General features: G+C 44.6%; 1 protein-coding gene across 3 annotated transcripts in view; it reads right to left on the minus strand.

Annotated features, from left to right (window-relative positions):
* FAM189A1 (family with sequence similarity 189 member A1) overlaps positions 1-13,341 on the minus strand; it is a 232,119-nt gene extending 218,778 nt beyond the window's left edge. For all 3 annotated transcript variants that reach the window (XM_017518830.2, XM_037735021.1, XM_017518829.2), the window contains exon 1: positions 13,284-13,341. The gene's annotated coding sequence lies outside the window, so the exon portion shown is untranslated. The remainder of the gene's footprint in view (positions 1-13,283) is intronic.
* Between the last annotated feature and the right edge of the window lie 6,321 nt (positions 13,342-19,662).

The following is a 19,662-nucleotide window of genomic DNA, read 5'->3' on the forward strand; positions in this document are numbered from 1 at the left end:
AAAAAAAAAAAAAAAAACAGATAGAAATTATAGATTGAAAAGCACAGTAGCTCAAATAAAAAACTCTCTACAGGGGTTCAAGAGCGGATTTGAGTAGGCAGAAGAAACAATCATCAGTTAACGTAAAGACAGGTTAATTGAGATTATCCAGTCTGAGCAGCAGAATAAACAATGAAGAAAAATGAACAGATCCTAAGAAGCATGTGAGCCATCATAAAGTGAACCAACATGCAAGCAATGGAGTGTCAACAGGAGAGGAGAGAAAGTGAAAAGGGCATAAAATGCATTTGAAGAAATTACGGCCAAAAACTTCCCAAATTTGATGAAAGACAATAATCCACACATCCAAGCTCAATGAAATCAAAGTAAAATAAACTCAGAGATCCATACCTAGACATATCATAATCAGACTGTCAAAAGCCAAAGTCAAAGAGAAAAGCTTGAAGGCAAAAGATAAGTGACTTAACACATACAAGAGGTCCCAATAAGATTAACAGCTAGTTTCTCATTCAAAAACATGAAAGACAGAAGGCCATACAATGGCAAGAAAAAAAATTATAAATCAAGAATTCCATATCCAACAAAACTATCCCTCAAAAATGAAGGAAAAATCAAGACATTACCAGATAAGCCAAAGCTGAGAGAATCTGTCTCTATGGAATCTGCCCTACAACAAATAGTAAAGGAAGTCATTTAGGCTGAAATTAAACACACACACACACACACACACACACACACACACACACACACAGAGAGATAGTAAATTAAACTCATATAGAAATAATGGTTTGGATGTGGTTTGTCCCAGCCAAAAACTCAGGTAGAATTTTAATTACCAGTGCAATAGTGTTTGGAGGTGGTGTCTTCAAGGGATGAATAACCTAAGATGAATTAATACCTTTCTCAGAAGACTGGGATAGTTCTCTGCAGAATGGATTAGTTTTGGGTGCCTCTCATGTTTTTCCCTTTTTGCATTTCCCTTTATCTGCCATGTTTTGAGGAAGCACATGGCCCTCACCAGAAGCCAGCAGAAGTGATTGACCAATCTTGAACATCCCAGCCTGCAGAATCATGGGCTAAATAAACCTCTTTTTTTTTTTTTTTTTTGGCAAAGTATCCAATCTCAGGTATTCTGATACGGCAACACACAAAAAAAGGTAAGACATACAGAAAACAAATAGCATACTGGGAGACATAATCATTCCTTATCAGTAATTACATTAAAAATTAAACTCTCCATTTAAAAGGCAGAAATTGCAGAATGGATTTTAAAAGCATGATCCAATCACACACTCTTTATAAGAGATTCACTTTATACTTATAGACACAAATAGTCAGTAAAAAGGTAGAAAATGATATACTGTGCAAATGTTAACCAAAAGAAAGTTTGAGTAGCTATCCTCATATTAGACAAAATCATCTTTAAGACAAACGCTGTTACCAGAGACAAATAAGGACATTTTATAATGATAAAAGGTTAATAATTAAAGCGTATGTAACAATTGTAGACATATTTGTACGTAAGAACCCGTGCCAGAGTAGCAAACAATTAGCAAAGAACAAGATTCTGAACAGCTGAGCTGGTAGCTCTATACTGAAAAAGGTGAAATGTCATTTGCCTAAGTTACTGACAACCACAAGACTGCAACCAAGATCAAGTGCACCCTGGAAAGGCACAGGTTTTCTATCCTAGCTACACACTGAAAATGATCCACAGAGTCTAAAACTACAGATACCTGGGCCCTACTCCAAGAAATCCTGATATAATGGGTCTGAAGTAATATTTCTTAAAGTGCCCCAAGTGTTCTGAAGTTCAGGCAGGATAAGGACACCCCGGCCTAGAGGGTGAGAGCATGGCCTCTGAAACATACAGCCTGTGTTTCAACCTGAGCTCTGCCTCTTATTAGCTCCAAAAAACCTTGAACGTGACTGAACCTTGCTGTAGCCACATCACAAACGTGTCTGGAACACAGTCAACGTTATCAATGTTAGCAATTATTGTCACTGTCATCATCGTCATCGTCTGTCATCATCTTCATTTGCCCAGGGCATGCACAACTTGAGGCACCTCTGAACCCTCACAACGGACACTGACGTTGGGAAGAAAGAGACAAAAGGCAACTTTACCTGGGGAAAAATAAGCTCAGCTTTTCCTTCTCGAGCTTGCTTCATCCCCCAGGAAGACTGAAGTGGATCCTGCCAGTCAACACAACAGACTTCCCACTTTCAAAGACGGCCTTCACATTCTGGACCAGGCATATTAGGGTGGAGTTTAGGAGAGGTAGGCTGTGCCACCCTCCCATACCACTACGCCCCCGTAAAAAAAAAAAAAAAAAGCCCAAGAAACCAACTAAACCAATAACACCAACTTTCTACCTTCATTAACACAGTTCTTCTTTTGTAAATATAAATAAGACAATGAAACATGGCCTAATGTTGAGTGGGAAAAAATAGCACGAATAAAGACCTAGATGATTAAAAAGGTCAATTAACCTGTGGGGGCAGGTGAGAATATCCAACAAGCAGAATTCTAATTAATATCCTTGAAGGAGATTGCACCCATTAAATGAGTGTTTCATAAAATGTGAACACATTGCTATGAAAAAGAAGCAATTAGAGAAAAACAGAGTTCTTAGAAAATAACATAGCTGTCTGTCAAAATAAAATAATTCAACACAAGGATCAAGCAGTAGAATGGATACAGCTGAAAACCAAAGTAGTTATCTAGAAAACAAAATTGAAGTGCCCCAGAAAGAAAGGAAAAGAGAAAGAAAATAGTAGAAAATGTTAAGAATCCCATAGGATCAATTTAGAAGGTAGAGTATCTATCCACTAGGAGTTCAAGTAAGAGAAGGAAAAAAAAATTGAGAAGAGATATAATCAAAGAATTAATGGAAGAAATTTTCCCAACCAAATTTTCTTGAACGATTCAGTAGACAAATAATTAGAACTAGTATAATAATTCACTATGGTGTGTGATAACCAGGTAGGAGATCAATATACATAATTTTTCCAGCAATATAGCAAAAAATGCAGTTCATTCTTGAACACAGGTTTGGACTGCATAGGTCTACTTATCCATGGATCTTCTTCTACCTCTGCCACTCCTGAGACAGCAAGACTAACTCTTCCTCTTCCTTTTCCTTCTCCTCCTCACCCTACTCAACTGAAGATGATGAGGATGAAGGCCTTTATGATGGTCCACTTCCACTTAATTAATAGTACATATATTTTCTCTTTCTTACGACTTTTTGAAATGATATTTTCTTTTCTCTAGCTTACTTTATTGTAAGAATATAGCACATATCTAACACACAAAATATGTGTTGACAGTCTATGTGATCAGTAAAGCTTTCAAGCAGCAGTTGCTTATCTGTAGCTATGTTTTTGAGGAGTCACACATTATACGCAAATTTTCAACTACACGAGAGATCAGTGCCCCTAACTGCCATGTTGTTTAAGGGTCAACTGTATATCCCCATCTCTAAATATTACAGATATTATTTTTCCAGGAATTAATCTATAAGATCGATGCAATCACAAAATCAAATCGTGACTGTGTAACTTTACAAACTCATTCTAAATTTATTGAAGAATGCAGGGAAGTAGCAAAACGTGAAAAAAATAGGAGAATGACTTATTATAAAGCTGGACTGGTTAAAACAATGCAGTGTTGTCTTGGAAATGAACTGATAGATTCATTACACAAAATAAAGATTTGCAAACAGATCCATATCTAGCAGTGAGGTGGAGGAAAACATTTCAAATAGGAGGAGAAATACTGAATCATTCAAAAAAATAGTACTGGGGAAATGGTCATCCACTTGGAAAAGATAAAGTTCGAACCTTACACCTCATACCATATGTAAAAATAAGTTTTGATTCAATTACTTAAACATAAAAACTATAAACATTTTAGAAATGCACAGGTGAATAACTTCAGAATTATGGTCCAAGAGAGATCTTTTAAACTAAGAAAGAAACCCTAGAAGCCACTTTTTTTTTTTTAAAGCAGCTTTTGCAAGATTAAAAAACTGGCACTTCTGTATTTTTTAAAAAGACACTTCATTAAAAATTAAAAGACAACAAACTGATAAACAAGACAAACTGGGATAAGATATTAGTCACTTAAAACAGAAAAGTATTACGAAATTAAGAAATCTCACACATCAATGTAACACAGTCTCACAAAAAGTATGTACAGGCAATTCATGGAAGAAACCCAAATAGGCAATGAAATCTTATTATCTCTTTCATTTTGGTCCCATCTATTCTTTCTTTTCTTCCTGTTTTCTGCCTTCTTTTGCATTAACCGTTTATTTTTTATGATTCCATTTGATTTCCTTTGTTGGTTTCTTAGCCAATTCTTTGGAGTTTTTGGTTTTATTTCAGTGGTTGTTTTAGGCTTCACAGTATACAATTTATCATAGTTTACCTTTAGGTGACGTTAGATTTCTTCATGTACAGTCTAAGAATCTCACGTTGTATACTTCCAAATCCCTCCTTTACAGTATTTTCATACAATTACTTATACAAATGTTATACACCCCACAATACAATGGTGCACTTTTCTCCTTTTTTTTTTTTTTTGGTTCTTTATATACATTAAGCTTCTTCAATCTGTTTTCTAGTTTTTATTTCATTTTGAAAAAAATTACTACTATTTCTTAAATTATTTTTTCTGTTTACTCTCACTCCTTATTCCACATACATTAGGATTTCTGGAAATTATTCCACATGGCTCTCTGATGCTTTTTTCATATTTTTGTTTAAAAAGATGCTTTTTCTGTATGTTCTTCATTTTGGAGAATGTATATTGCATTGCAATATCTATGAGTCCACTAATCTTTTTTCTTTTTTCAAATCTGCCATTAATCTAATCCAGTGAAATTTTTCTCTCTTACATTATAGTTTTCATCAGTAGAAGTTCAGCTGGACAGATCACAAGGTCAGGGGTTCAAGACCACCTTGGCCAACATGGCAAAACCCTGCCTCTACTAAAAACACAAAAATTAGCTGGGCATGGTGGCATGTGCCTGTAGTCCCAGATATTCAGGAGACTGATGCAGGAGAATTGCTTCAACCAGGACCCAGGAGGCAGAGGTTGCAGTGAGCCAAGATTGTGTCATTGCACTCCAGCCTGGGCTAGAGAGTAAGACTCTGTCTCCAAAAAAAAAAAAAAAAAAGAATAAGTTCAGCTGGATCTTTTTTATATCTCCATGTGTCTACTTAACTTCTGGAACATTGGAATACAATTTTAATAACTGTTTTAATGTCCTTGTCTGCAATTCTAATATGTGTCAATTTTGTATCAATTTCAATGGGTTTATTTTTCTTTTCACTTTGAACCATAGTTTCCTGCTTCTTTGTATGCCTAGTAATCTTTGATAAAATGCTAGGCATTATGAATGTTATCTAGTTGGTGCTAGATACTTTTGCATTCCTATGTGCATTCTTAAACTTTGCTCTGGGACACGGTAAATTACTTGGAACCTATTTCATTCCTTTGGATCTTGCTTTTAATATTTGTTAGGCAGAACTGGAACAGCATTTAGCTCAGGGCCAGTTATTCCCCACTACTGAGGCAAAACTCCTGTGCGTACTCTATACAATGCCCCAGTGAATCATGAGGTCTTCCAATCTGGATGGTAGGAAAACCCTAATTTTGTGACTGGGACTTTTCTCTCTCATCCTGTCAGATGGTTCCTCCTACACATGGAGATGGTTCCTTCATGTCCTCATGTAAGAGCTGATCAGCAGCAGCTGAATATTCACAGGGCTTCCTCTGCAGATCTCCAGAACCCTCAGCCTGAGTAAGTCTCTCCTCTCTGGCACTGTTCTGCAAATTCCAGCCACCTTGGACTCCCAGCCTCAGTATAACCTCCTTAACTCAGCAGGAGTGCCAGGCTCTTCCCTGGTTCCTGTGCTGTGGCTTGGAAACTTTCTCACAACAGGAGGCTGCAGCAATCCTGATTTACCATTAATGGTGTGAGATCAAAATAGGGAAAAATACATAGTTGAATCAGACCACGTTTATTGATATGGACCCACAGTAGCTTGTTTGGTTGGCTAAAATATAAAGTCAAAGGTGGGCTATATTAATTGAAGTTGAAATGCCAGGCTTTCTTGGTACACCACAGACATAGGGATCTAAAGTCTCAAGCAGATTGGAATGTTAGAGTAGATGTGGCATGTCAGACATCACCCATCCCAAGAGAATCCAGAGGCACATTTTTCTCTAGTTATGAGAAATAAATCCGTGAGAGGAACCTCAGCGTCCTTGAACTCTTCTCTGGAGGCCACAAATTACTGTTGGAATTTCTGTGCTACTAGGTCCCTAAATGCAATGAAGACTATGAGATCCCAGGGCTTCAGGGGCCACGTGGCAGCACTGAATTGCCAAAGGCATGGTGGATGTGGCTACTGTAAAGGCCAGCAGAGCCACAGCCACAACCAGAGCAGACTGGCTCACCGAGATCTTTGGTGCTGGCTCTAAGAAGCCCTGTTTCTCTGATTGAACCATGATGGATACACGTTTCTATCTGGGTTGATAAAGTTTAGCAATAAAAACCAACCACTCTCTAAGGCAAAAAGCCAGATTCCTCAAACAATGTAATAAAAATGCATACAATACTAAACACGTCATTGGCTCTACGTGGTACTCATATTCCCACAGATCAGTGCTTCTTAAAGTAGATTTACTTTGCTTTGAGAAAAACTGTCCTAAACTATAACTAATTGGTTATTGGTAAAAACAAATTCTAAAGAATGTTTTCAACTCTATGGTTATTAGTTTCTCAGTAGTATTAGTTATTACAAATAATCTAATATCCAGCCCAGTGCTACTGTTTTCAACGTTTTAAAACTTCTACCACTTGTGATTATGGGAGACTGTGTCCATTACTGATACATAAGCCATCACAAGATAGTTCACTAAATTTTTCAAAAAATCATCTAATCAGAGCAATATAATCTGATTTCTATTTGGCATCCAGCATAATGTAGAACCCGTTATAATTTAATGTAAGCAAGACAATTATCTCATCATAGAAGACACTAAGCACACAGTTTTTTTTTTTTAAAAACTACCCCAGTTATGTGAAAATACATATTGTTTATTAATGTTGCTAGTTTTCAGCATTTGGAAAGGCACTTATAAAACACTATGGTTAAAACAAAAAAACAGCATTTCCCTGGTTCCTTCCTCTCCCTCTCGCACTGCATTCACCAGCCTACAAAGGGAGGCCGCCCTGTGCCTCTGCCTGCCCCCACTGCTCCCCTCTCTTCCTCTTCCCCAGCAGAGCCTTCACCCTCCCGCACATCAGTCACTCTGGCGGGAACTGCACAGCTCTCCTTCATCTCACTGTGTGTCTGTAAGTGCAGAATGATGAAAAGGAGGAGCTGCAGCAGGGCTCCTGATGGCCTGGTGTTTGGGAGCCCTGCAGAGGCAAGCCGTTGCCAGTAGAGCAAGGGCAGCACCAAACGCTCCAGCAGCAGGGACCGCTCGCACCTGTCTTCAGCCAGCCGGGCCTACAGGGTGTCTGGAGGAGCGGCACAGACCTGGAGCCGTGGCCCAAAACTGCTCCTTCTCACTACCCTGAGGGACACTCTCCCTTCTGAGAGGGCAACTCACTATGTGGTCTTTATGGAGGGAGTTCATGGGGAGGGAAGGCCTGGGACTGAACTAGATAACTCACTGCTGCATCTTTAGTTGACACCTCCAGAAAGAAGAAAATGTATTAGCACAGACAATTCAAGCAGGAACTTTTATTTTAAAAAGGATTGAAATCGGGCCGTGTGGTGGCTCACACCTGTAATCCCAGCACTTTGGGAGGCCGAGGCAGGTGGATCACACCGTCAGGAGATCGAGACCATCCTGGTCAACATGGTGAAACCTCGTCTCTACTAAAAATACAAAAAATTAACCGGGTGTGTTGGTGCATGCCTGTAGTCCCAGCTACTCAGGAGGCTGAGGCAGGAGAACTGCTTGAACCCAGGAGGCAGAGGTTGCAATGAGCCGAGATTGTGCCACTGCACTCCAGCCTGGGCGACAGAGTGAGACTACATCTCAGAAAAAAAAAAAAAAATTACTGAAATCAAGACTTCAAGCCATTCTAGTGCTAAGGCCCAGGAGAGGGTACTTTGCTTTCTACGTCTTCCTTTCCTTGCACAAGCTCTCCTGTGTCATCTGAAAATCTCAGTTCCATTTTCTGGGCCCTGGGGAACCACGAAGAGCTGAAAGAAGGGGAGTAGCACAGTCCAGCTGAAACTTTCCACACCACCCTCGGTATCTGTGTGTGTGGAGAACGGATTTGAGGAGAGCCAGATTTCTGGCTCACAGATCCATCAAGAGGCTCCTACATGAGATGCCAGACAAGGACCTGCCGCAGAATGGTGGCTCAAGGAAGACAGAAGAAGGGCAGCTGCATACGCATAAAATGAGTCACACGGAGAGAGCCTGTGAATGCATATAAAGGGTGAGGAAGGAGAAGGATGTCTGGGTGACTCCGCAGTTTCTATACTGGATAAGCGGTGGCGTCACCAACTGAGACAGAAAACACAAAGGGACAAGAAGATGAGGGTGAAGGAACGTAAGTCATGTAATAAATAATTAGACAAGAAAGATAATTGAAAAAAAGGAGGATTTGGGAGTCAGAGAGCTTTGGGTTCAAGTCCTAGCTCATTACTTACGGTGTGGAAGCCTTGGCATCACTTTAAAAACAGGAAAACCTACTCTTGCCGGGACTGATGTGTTAATATTCACTTGGGGTGGCTGGCAAAATACTAAATATTAGGAAAAGTTATAGACTGTAATCTCAAACCTTCTCAAATCTTTTGGAAGGCCAAAAGGTTTTACTGGCGCAACCTGAGGGCAGGTGCCTCATTTACATCAGCATAGGAAGGAGAGACACAAAAGCATTCCCGGCTTAAGTCTGTTTTCCCCACATCCCTTTGTCTCCACTGTTTACTCCTGTAGATTTTGTGCTGGGGACCCTCTCACGGGAAGATCAAAGGGGAATTACCGATTAGTAGTGTTTACTCTGGCCCTAGAACCTAAAGCTTTTAGTAAAACCATTCTCTTAACCATGTTAATTATCCACAAGCATGTTAACTTAGCACCTCTGTTGTAAAATTTGACAATGTGTGGATAACATGGGGAGTCTTGGTCTATTGGCTGCAGTCACCCTCTGAAAGCAGCCGCTGACACCCCTGGCCCACCCGAATCGCTGTAATCGTGTGAGAGTATGTTATTCATCCGTCACTGAGTCAGGGTCTGCAGGCCAGACCTCCGCAGGTGGTGGCCAACGTCTCACTGATGTGAGGATGAGAACACACAGGTCCCACCCAGTGAACCATTACCGCCGTTGTTTACAGCATTTTCTTTGGTATGATTCTGGAAAGAACATCTTTGGCAAGTTTTCAAAACTCTGTGGTGATGATTCCTGCTGTGTGTCAATTCAGCTACACCACAGTACCCAGATATGTGGTCAGACACTAGTCTGGATGTCGCTGTGAGAGTATTTTGTTGTTGTTGTTGTTCTTCCATGATTTTTTCCCCATTTATTTTATTGCATTTTAGGTTTTGGGGTATATGTGAAGAACATGCAAGATTGCTGCATAGGTACACACGTGGCAGTGTGATTTGCTGTCTTCCTCCCCATCACCTACATCTGGCATCTCTCCCCTTGCTATCTCTCCCCAGCTCCCTACCCCCCACTGTCCCTCCCCTATTTCCCCCCAACTGACCCCAGTGTGTAGTGCTCCCCTCCCTGTGTCCATGTATTCTCATCGTTCAACACCCGCCTATGAGTGAGAACATGTGGTGTTTGATCTTCTGCTCTTCTGTCAGTTTGCTGAGAATGATGGTTTTCAGGTTCATCCATGTCCCTACAAAGGACACAAACTCATTGTTTTTGATGGCTGCATAATATGAAAAAATGCTCATCATCACTGGTCATCAGAGAAATGCAAATCAAAACAACATTGAGATACCATCTCACGCCAGTTAGAATGGCGATCATTAAAAAATCTGGAGACAACAGATGCAGGAGAGGATGTGGAGAAATAGGAACACTTTTGCACTGTTGGTGGGAGTGTAAATTAGTTCAACCATTGTGGAAGACAGTGTGGCGATTCCTCAAGGACCTAGAAATAGAAATTCCATTTGACCCAGCAATCCCATTACTGGGTATATATCCAAAGGACTATAAATTATTTTACTATAAGGACACGTGCACACGAATGTTCACTGCAGCACTGTTTACAATAGCAAAGACCTGGAACCAACCCAAATGCCCATCGATGATAGACTGGACAGAGAGTATTTTCATAGGTGAGATTAAATTTTAAGCCAGTAGACCCTGAACAAAGCAGGTCACCCTCCATAATGTAGGTGGGCTGCAGGCAGTCAGTGGAAAGAAGCAAGAGAAAAGGGCCGACCTCCTCCAGGAAGGAGGAGCTCCACCTGCCGCCTCCCGTCAGGCTCATGCTGCAGTTTCAGCTCCACCCCCATCCCCAGCCTGCGGGCCAGCACTGCAGACTTTTCAATTCTTCATTCCCACAGCTGTGTGAGCCAATTCTTTAAAATAAATAAATCTACATACACACATATATATAAGTTATACTCTAGATATGTGTATATTCCTGTGTGTCTGCATGTGCATATCTATCTGTATCTAATCTGTATATCTCCTACTGGTTATGTTTTTCTAGCACACCCTAATAGATCTTTACAGATTTTCCTCCCATCTGTTGTGAATGCCTTTTCTCCTCCTAAAGCCAAAGCCAAGGCTATCTCGATGGTCACGATACAGAGAGCGAGTTTTGCTAATCAATCAAAAGACTGCACTGTTGTGGTCAGTGCAATGGAAGAACATTCTTATGGTACAGATGAAAAACCACCCAGCAAACTCCCATCTACAGTGTGGAGCTGCCTCCAGGAAGCGCCTGTCCAGAGAGCCAGTGCCTGCCACTGCTACCTAGATGGGGCCTCATGACAAGCTCTCCTGAATGGTTTGAAAAGCAAGCCATGAATGTCACTTTCAGGTGAAGAAAATTCAGCTGTCAGGGTTCCTCTTCTGTTCTCTATTCCCTTCCACTGACTTGCAGTGGATCCCACAGGCCTAGGAAACACTAGGGCCCTCAGGTGAAAGGAACCAGGTCCTTGAGTCCCTCTGTGAAGGATGCAATCACCGGCTGAGCCTGCCCTGGACAGGGGCCAGAGCAGCCTTGCCCTGAACTGAGCCACTGAAAGTCAGGGGGTTGCTGCAGGAGTTAATGTCACCCTAATGAAGTCCCAACCTCCCTACATAAGCCAAGGAAGTCAGTCCAGCTCGATGAACCCCTTCTCCTTTGCCTGGGGTTTGGGAGGAAATTAAGTCCATGGGAGGTCAGCCCTGACCACCTCCCAGAGAGGAGGCTGGCCCTGCTCCAACTACTGCCGCAGGGCTGGGGAGCAAGGAACCTCAACACTCTGCTCCTGAAGGTCCACCTGCTGCTGTGTCCTCCTACTGGGATGAGCCCTGAGACCCCGGCCTGCTCCCCTGGCTTCCCTGGGATATCCCTGAGCCACCTCCACAAGGAGTCATAACTCCTCTTCAGCTCCAAGCTCATGCATCCTGCGTGGCAAAATGCCGAGCCCCGTGAGATTCCTCACGCTGGGGCCAGGGCCGGGGGTGGCGTGCGGGGAAGACTGGGTGATGGACGTCACTCCTCTCTTGTCTTTCTGTCCACACACCCACTCTGCAGAAGGCGGCTTTTCCTTTGTTTGGAGAGCTTAATCTGTCTGCACCATGAAGGTGGGTGCGGAGGGATGAGGCAGCTGTCCCCGTGTCACTGAAGGCAGCGCAGTCGCCACACTGCACACCCCGAGGATGTCAACCCTGCAGTCAGCCTGTTCACTGCATTTCCCCTCTGCACCAAGAGCCAGCTTCAAAATAATCCAGCAAGAGGCTGGGTGGAGGTGCGGGGTGGGGAAATAATGACAAAATAAGAGAGGCCAGATGCTGACATCTGTTGAAGCCAGATGAGGGGTACGCAGGGGTTCACTAGAGCAGTCTCTTCACTTTCATGTATGTTTGAAAGTTTCTAACTAAAAACATTTTTCTGAAAGGAAATGTCTTCTATGGGCCAAGATACAGCGGAAGAGGAGCCTCAGAGGACTGAAGGCCACTCCTGTCTTCCCTGATACCATTTCAGGGGTTACAGTGACCTTCAGGACGGAAGAGGTGTTTTCAACAGACAAATTTGCTTTTTGTTTCTATTCCCATTAATATGTAGTACATGTCATTATCTTCAAGTCTAATCACTTAAAGAAGAGATTTCAAATAATTGATTAATGTAAAGGAAGAAAAATGCCACGCTGTCTTTTTCATTACCTATCAAAACCCAGAAAACTTCTTCCAGCCCTGACACAGACACATACATATATTAATGATACACTGAGAAGAACAAGCATACAAATCAATAGACACAAATCTGTTCAGGGTATTTTTCCGAGGGAAAAACCATCATCCTCTCTCTCCATCTCCCATGTGGCCCGCTCCTCAGCACAATGCCAAGGCAATTCAAATAACTCCCTTTATTTTACTGTCAGAATTTTAGGATCCCTCAAACACACAAAAACCTAACACTTCTTGAACTCTGATAAAATACGTTCTGTTTGTGGAACCACACATGTGCATGCCTATGTGCATAAAGAGGCCTTAATGTCTACAAGAAATGCTTTTTTTTTTTGAGACGGAGTCTCACTCTGTTACCAGGCTGGAGTGTAGTGGCACAATCTCGGCTCACTGCAACCTCTGCCTTGCGCCCGCCACCACGCCCGGCTAATTTTTTTGTATTTTTTAGTAGGGACGCGGTTTCACCATGTTGGCCAGGCTGGTCTCAATTTCCTGATCTCATGATCTGCCCGCCTCGGTCTCCCAGAGCCCTGGGATTACAGGCGTGAGCCACCGCACCCAGCCACATTCACACTTTTAAAGTGCCCTTGTTCACGTCACACTCCGTCCTTACAGGAGGGCACCAAAACAAAACAAACGCAAAGAGGATGTCCTCGGAGCACCTCAGGGAGACACCGGGGAGCACTCTCAGAAGCACCTCCCATGAGAAACAGCGCTTCTCACTCAAGAGCCATCAGCTTTCAGCGGTGAGATTTTATCAAGCTCTGCTTCCCGCTGCCTGCAAAGAAGCTGGAATTCTCTTCGCCATTGCCTCTAACCTGCTTACACCCCTGAAGGTAGAAACCTGCTCCAGGGCCATCTGGAGACACAGGTGCCACTTACCACGAGGGAGAGAGGCCTCTTCCAGGAGACGACGCCTATGAGTCCCGACAGCAGCACCTGGAAGGACAAAAGGTACAGGAAGGTGAGACACTTCCAAAACCTTTCATAGACAATCAAAACACCGTGAACCGTTTCGACCTGGAGAAGGAGGTGTGGAACACAGCATACACACAGGGGCGGGGCCGCCATGAGTGGCATTTCCACAGCCTGCAGCCACTCTGAGAGGCACGATGGTCTCTCCGGGCACTATGACGGAGGGGTCACTTTGTGTACTGCATTAGGTGGCCCAAGAGTGGGCGGCTTTCTGAAACATCCCACTGCTGGTCCTCGACGTGATCTGGCTGTGCTAGGTGCACACCTGTAATCCCAGCTACTCAGGCGGCTGAGGCACGAGAGTCACTTGAACCCGGGAGGTGGAGGTTACAGTAAGCCAAGATCATATCACTGCACTCCAGCAAGGGAGAGACAGAATGAGACTCCATCTCTAAATAAATAAATAAATAAATAAGAGCACGATTTGGGGAAAAGGCAAAGGCAGCACCACCCATGGGCCACCCAGCCACCTTCGATGGCTGCGTGGATCCTGGGCACGGCGGGCCCTGCAGGGTCCTTCTCCCCTCTACACACTTGGCTCCCCTGACGCACGCCTCTCTGCCCCCTCCAGCCCCTACAAGCACCTCCCTGTCACTCATCACAGCTTCCCACCTCACCCGCAATATGTAGTATCTTCTGACAAGGCTCCGGAACTTTCTAGGCCCTGACTTCAAGCGGCCCACTCCTTTCCCAGGCCAAGTCCTGCCCTTGACCTTGCCTGGGGTCCCACCAGAAGTCACTCCCTCTCTTCTGGCTCCTCTCTACTGTCCCGATCACATGAATACGCTGTGACTTCTGTCCCTTAGAAGAACCACTGTTCAGCCCTGTGTCCAGCTCTTGGCCTGCCTGTCTCCTGGGCGGCCTCCCAAGTCCAGGCATCCCAAGGATGACACTGGCTCTGATCTCCACATTTCTGGCTTCCTGGTATCCAGGAAGGGTCAATGGCTCATGGATACACAGTCACTTCCCACCCACTACCATCTATCTGGCTTCAGCCCCACAATTGCAAGGAAACTCTTCTCCCAAGGTTGCCCCGCAGTCAGTGATCCCCATCACCTGCTGAGGGCTGAGGATCCCTCCCACACCGGCTCCTGCAGCTCCTTGCTCCCCTGCGGCTCTTCCCACTTCCTGGGAGGTTGCTCTCCTCCACAGTCTCCCTCCCTGCCTCCTCCCTCTCCCCACCTCCTCCTGCTTCCCCAAGACCTGTGTCTCCTGAGCCCTTTGGCTCCTCTCCCCAGGGCTCTGTGGGGGCTGTCCTGGGGCTCCTCAAGTGCCATCCACTGGTGTCTGCGCAGGTGATTCTCAGCCCATGACTCTGCCATGGCCACAGCATCACGCCATTCACAGCCTCCGCCCCTGGCATCTGTCCAACCCAACATGTCCAAAAAAGCAGCTGTGGCCTCTGCCTCAGAGCCCCACACTTCCTCTGGCAACCTCTGCTCTCCACAAGAGCACCCCTTCCTCCCGGTCACTGAAGCCCAAATCCTGGAGACCCTTTCCTCTCCCTCACCCCCGTGTCCAACCAGGAGGAACAAGAGGCTAAGGCTCGCTCTTCAACAGGGCAACAAGTGAGGAGGCCGAATTACAAGGAAAGTGTTTGCAGATCAGGTCTCCTGTGAAGACAAATCGCTCACGCTTGCCACTGTGGCCACAGGCCAGGCAGCCAGGGCACTGGCTCGAAGGACTTGGCTGCATGTCCCCTGGACTCCAAAAGCACTGGCCAGACCCGGGAGGAGAGCAAGCTGCTGGCAGACCCACAAGGTCCCCTTGGGCACAGACTGCGTTTCACCCTCAACCACCTCCTCAAGGGGCAGGGCCACCTCTCAGACACAGCAGCCTCTATCACACGCAGCACCAGCCAGTGCAGTCTCGAAAACATCTGGCTATGCAGGGCGCAGTGGCTCACACCTGTAATCCCAACACTTTGGGAGGCCAAGGCAGGCAGATCACTTGAGGTCAGGAGTTCTAAACCAGCTTGGTCAACATGGTGAAACCCTGCCTCTACGAAAAATACAAAAATTAGCCGCATTCGGTGATGGGCGCCTGTAATCCCAGCTACTCAGGAGGCTGAGGTAGGAGAATGGCTTCAACCTGGGAGGTGGAGGTTGTAGTGAGCCGAGATCATGCCATTGCACTCCAGCCTGGGTGACAAAGACTCCATCTCAAGATTTAAAAAAATCTTAAAAATTCTGGCTACAAAGCAACAGAAACACGAACCAAAGAGAGCCCACAGGGCTCTGCTCCCAAGCATTGCAAATTATTTTTTCTGTAATGCACACAAATCCTCCAAACACAGTCAACAGCGACGGACAGCAGTTACAGCCATTTCCCACCTCCCGGGTCCCCTCTCATGGCCATGCCACCCAGGCTCCTTGACTTGCAGTCCAGCTTCAGCCCTAGGCAAATCCTTGACCAATGTCTCCCGTGTCTCTCTGGGGCTGTCTCACTAACTCTCCTTCCAAATGCCCCTGAAACCTCTCTCTTGCCTTCTGTACCCAACACTTGAACCCGGTGGGCGTGCCATGTTCCTGGGTCACTTTACAGCCAGAGGACACTGGCCATTCTCAGAAGGAGTGGACCATTCCCCCTAGAGCTCTCACCATCATTTCATGCTTCTACCCCTACCTTCTTCTTTCGGCGAATTGCAAATTTCTGACCACAATGCCATTATGTTTTGAGCTCACGGTACAGTTTGGGGGCCACTCCGTCACAAAGCGTGATTCATTCTTCTGCTCAGCGCCCTCCACTTCCCAGTTCCTCTCTCTCCCCTCTGCCAGTGCTCTCCAGTTTCACCTGCCAATCACAGCCTTGACTACTCCCGCTCATCTCCACCTCCCCTCTCCCCACTGAAGCCATCCTGGACGCCTCTGCCCAATAAACCACATCTCCCTGGCCTGATAATCTAGGCCTACAAAGCTAGGTTCCTGATTTTCTAGCATCTGAAGCACCTTCCCTGGTGGCCCCGCTCCTGTCCAGGTCAATCCCCTACCTTGCAGTGGGCATTGGGTTCAGCCACAGTGCTGTGGTGGGCACTCATGCTCGGGCAAAGCCCCTTCTCCAGCCACATGCCACCTGATGCTGCTCCCTGTCACTGTGACTCCAGCCACCTGCCACTCTGGCCTCAGTTCATTATTTGTTTGTTTGGGAGTGGGACACTAGATTATTTTTCCAAAACATCTGCTTTCTCCCCAGACCTCTCCAGGAGGGGCAGCACAGACGTCCCTTCCCCCACTCCTCCCCAATACCAGAAACAATGTTCCAAACACCAAAGCCAGATAGACTGGGGGAGGCAGGATATTGCTAACAGAGAAAAGGCTTAGCCCTAAGGAGGGAGGGCCTGCAGAATGGCTTGAGGGAGGCTATTCACAGCCCAGTTGCTCGGATGCCTCCTCTCTGGAGAGGCCTGCTGTGGCCCACTGGAGACCAAGGGCAGTTGGTGTAAAAGAAGCTGAGTCCCTGCTCTGGAACCATAGGATCTTGAACTGTTTTTGCTCAATTCCAGCTACCAGCAAGGATTATGCTGCACGTTCTGACATCTCAGTAACCCTGTAGGGTTGATTTTGTACCACTCCCATGAGAAAACGGGTCATGAACCTAGTTAGCCACGAAATTACTGCATCACGAAAACTTCATCCCATTTAATTTATCGGTATCATTACTGAGTCCACAGTTCACAAAGAATATAGTGAAACTGAAGAGGGTTGGTGAAAAGTAACATACAATTAAATAGCTGTGGGGAAAAAAGCCAAATAGATTGGAGAAGGCAGGATGTTGCTCATGGAGAGGAGGCTGGACCTTGAGCACCATGAGCTGTCACAAAGACACCAAGTTGCTCTTTTCTCCACCTCCCCACTCAGCCTAATAGAGGTAAGAGATAAAATCGGAATAGAGACAGAACTTCCTGCGGTTGCAGGCCGCCGGGAAGTAATGGTATCCTTAGAGTCAAAGACCTGCCCATTTGATTGGTACCTGCCTGGACACAGAGCCCTGAAATAAATTAGCTCTTTAAATCTTGTCCTCTAACACTGAAAACTTCTGTCATTTCCTAAAATTGAGAATGTCCTTCAGATCATCCAGTCTGGTCTAAAGGCAAATGATAGTGAAGGAAGTCCTTCTACAACAGTCTCGAAAGCCAAGTAAATTACTTTCCTGAAACGTATGGCAGATGGGTGCCCGAGAGCTACAGCGGTATCAATTTACCACTAAGAAGCCAGCATTCACTGTATCTGGAGAAAAAATCGTTGTTGCAAAAACAGAGCAAATAATATTCTGAGTCCAGCAACCCCCATCTTCCAAACCTTCTGGGCTGCAGCTCTGTGCTGTGCAATATTATTCCCAAAGCGTCCTGGAGCGGCTGATCTTCCTACTTCACTCCCGCCTCGATCCTCCTTGCTTTGGGTGTAGCTTTCTTTCTCTGGGTCTTGCTGGGGCCACAGAAGGCTGGCTGAGGCATACCGGCCTCTGCCATCTGTCTCTACCTGTGGGGACACACTCAATGCTACCCCCACCCTGTCGATGCTTTCTGTCCCCTCTTCTTGGAGCCACTCCCAACTCACCATTCCCAGCCTTTCATCCCAGGCTGCGGTCCAAACATTCTCCACACCATTTCCCTTTGGGGGCAATACCAACACATCACACTCATAATGTCCTGGAGAGAAGTTACCTTTCTTTTCAACCTAATGATAGAAAAAGAATTCTACAGCTTTCATTATCTGCTCAAGCAGAAGAAGAACTATAAACTGATGACAAGATCACCTCATCAAAGAAACTCTATTAGTGTGAAAGTGTTTAAAAATATTCTAAATAACTCATGAGTCAAAAGGAACCGAAAGGTGAAATACACCATTGTCTGTTCTGTTGTAACGCATGCTTCTCTGATGCACATTCTCTCTTAAGTGCTCGGCCACAAACTCATTTGTCCTGGGCCTGCCCCGCGAGATGCTGCCTTCTCGTGGGGCTATTTACTCTGACATTAGGGTAGCTGCCGGATTTTGTTACTTAGTGGGTTATTAAGTAGCACATATATTATTGTAATACATCTAAAAAATGTTTTTAGTTTAAAATTTTCAAAATAATTGGTTTCCTTTGTAATATTTTGATTTCCCACTTTTAAAAAACCTTATTCTGAGAAGGGGTCCACAGGCTTCACTAGACTGTCATGCCAAAAGTTATGACCCCGATGATTAAAGCTCCTTGAGAGCGGATCTTTTGGTGATAAACTCCCATGTTTGGTTTATCTGTAAATGTCTTACTTCAACTTGATGCTTGAAAAAGTTATGCTGGAAACACCCTAGGTTGACAGCTGTGTCCCTCACCAGTTTGAAACTACTGTACTGTTTTCCGGCTTCCACTGATGCAGTCAAAAGTCAGCTGTCCTCATTCTCTAAAGACTTTTGAGATAATCTAACACTAAAGGCCAGGGCCTTCAGTATTCAGAGCTTTTTGCATGGTATGTCTAGGTGTGGATTTCTTTTTATCTTCTTTGAGAGATGCTGTGCTAATGAATCTGTGAACGTATATTTACTAGTTTTGGAAATTTTATAGCCAGTATCTCTTGAAATATTGTATCTTCTCCATCTTCTTTACCAGGGACTCCAATAGCTCAACTGGTAAAGACTCTGGTCTTTCACATTCCATCCTCCAAATGTCTCGGTTTTTCTTCCACATATTCCCTGCACATGTCATGCATGACTTGATTCTGGTTACTTTCTTTAGATAGATTTTTTAGATCACCAATTGTCTCTGCACTATGTCTAATCAGCTGTTGAACTATATAACTGCACTTGTTCAGAAAATTTCAGTGATTATATCTCACATAACTAGGAATTCTTTTATTTTATTCTCAAAGGTAATTATTTCAAATAGTTCCTTGTTGTGTGCTCATCTTTATGACTTTAAATGTTTCATACTCAAATGTTTTAGATTCCAAGATACAAGGTCCCAGGAAGGCATCAAATTCTGGCCTTTATTGTCTCATTGTGGCTTGCTTTCTTTGATGCTTGGGCGTGTGGAAGTATTTGACTATGTATGCATTGCTTGCTGGCACAGAGGGAAACATGAAAAAAAAAAAAAACATGTTTCAGGCTGGTCTTAAACTCCTCAGCCCAAGCGATCCTCCTACCTCCAGCCTGGGTGACAGAGCAAGATTCCATCTCAAAAATAAAATATGAAATAAAATAAAATGATTCTGAATAGTGAGGTATGCAGAATTACAAGATGGCCCCCAACGTCCCCACTACCTGGTATGCATGCCCTGTAAAATCCTCTCCCATTGGCCGTGGGTGGG

Source organism: Cebus imitator, unplaced genomic scaffold (assembly GCF_001604975.1).
Source record: "Cebus imitator isolate Cc_AM_T3 unplaced genomic scaffold, Cebus_imitator-1.0 Scaffold706, whole genome shotgun sequence".
NCBI lineage: Eukaryota > Metazoa > Chordata > Mammalia > Primates > Cebidae > Cebus > Cebus imitator.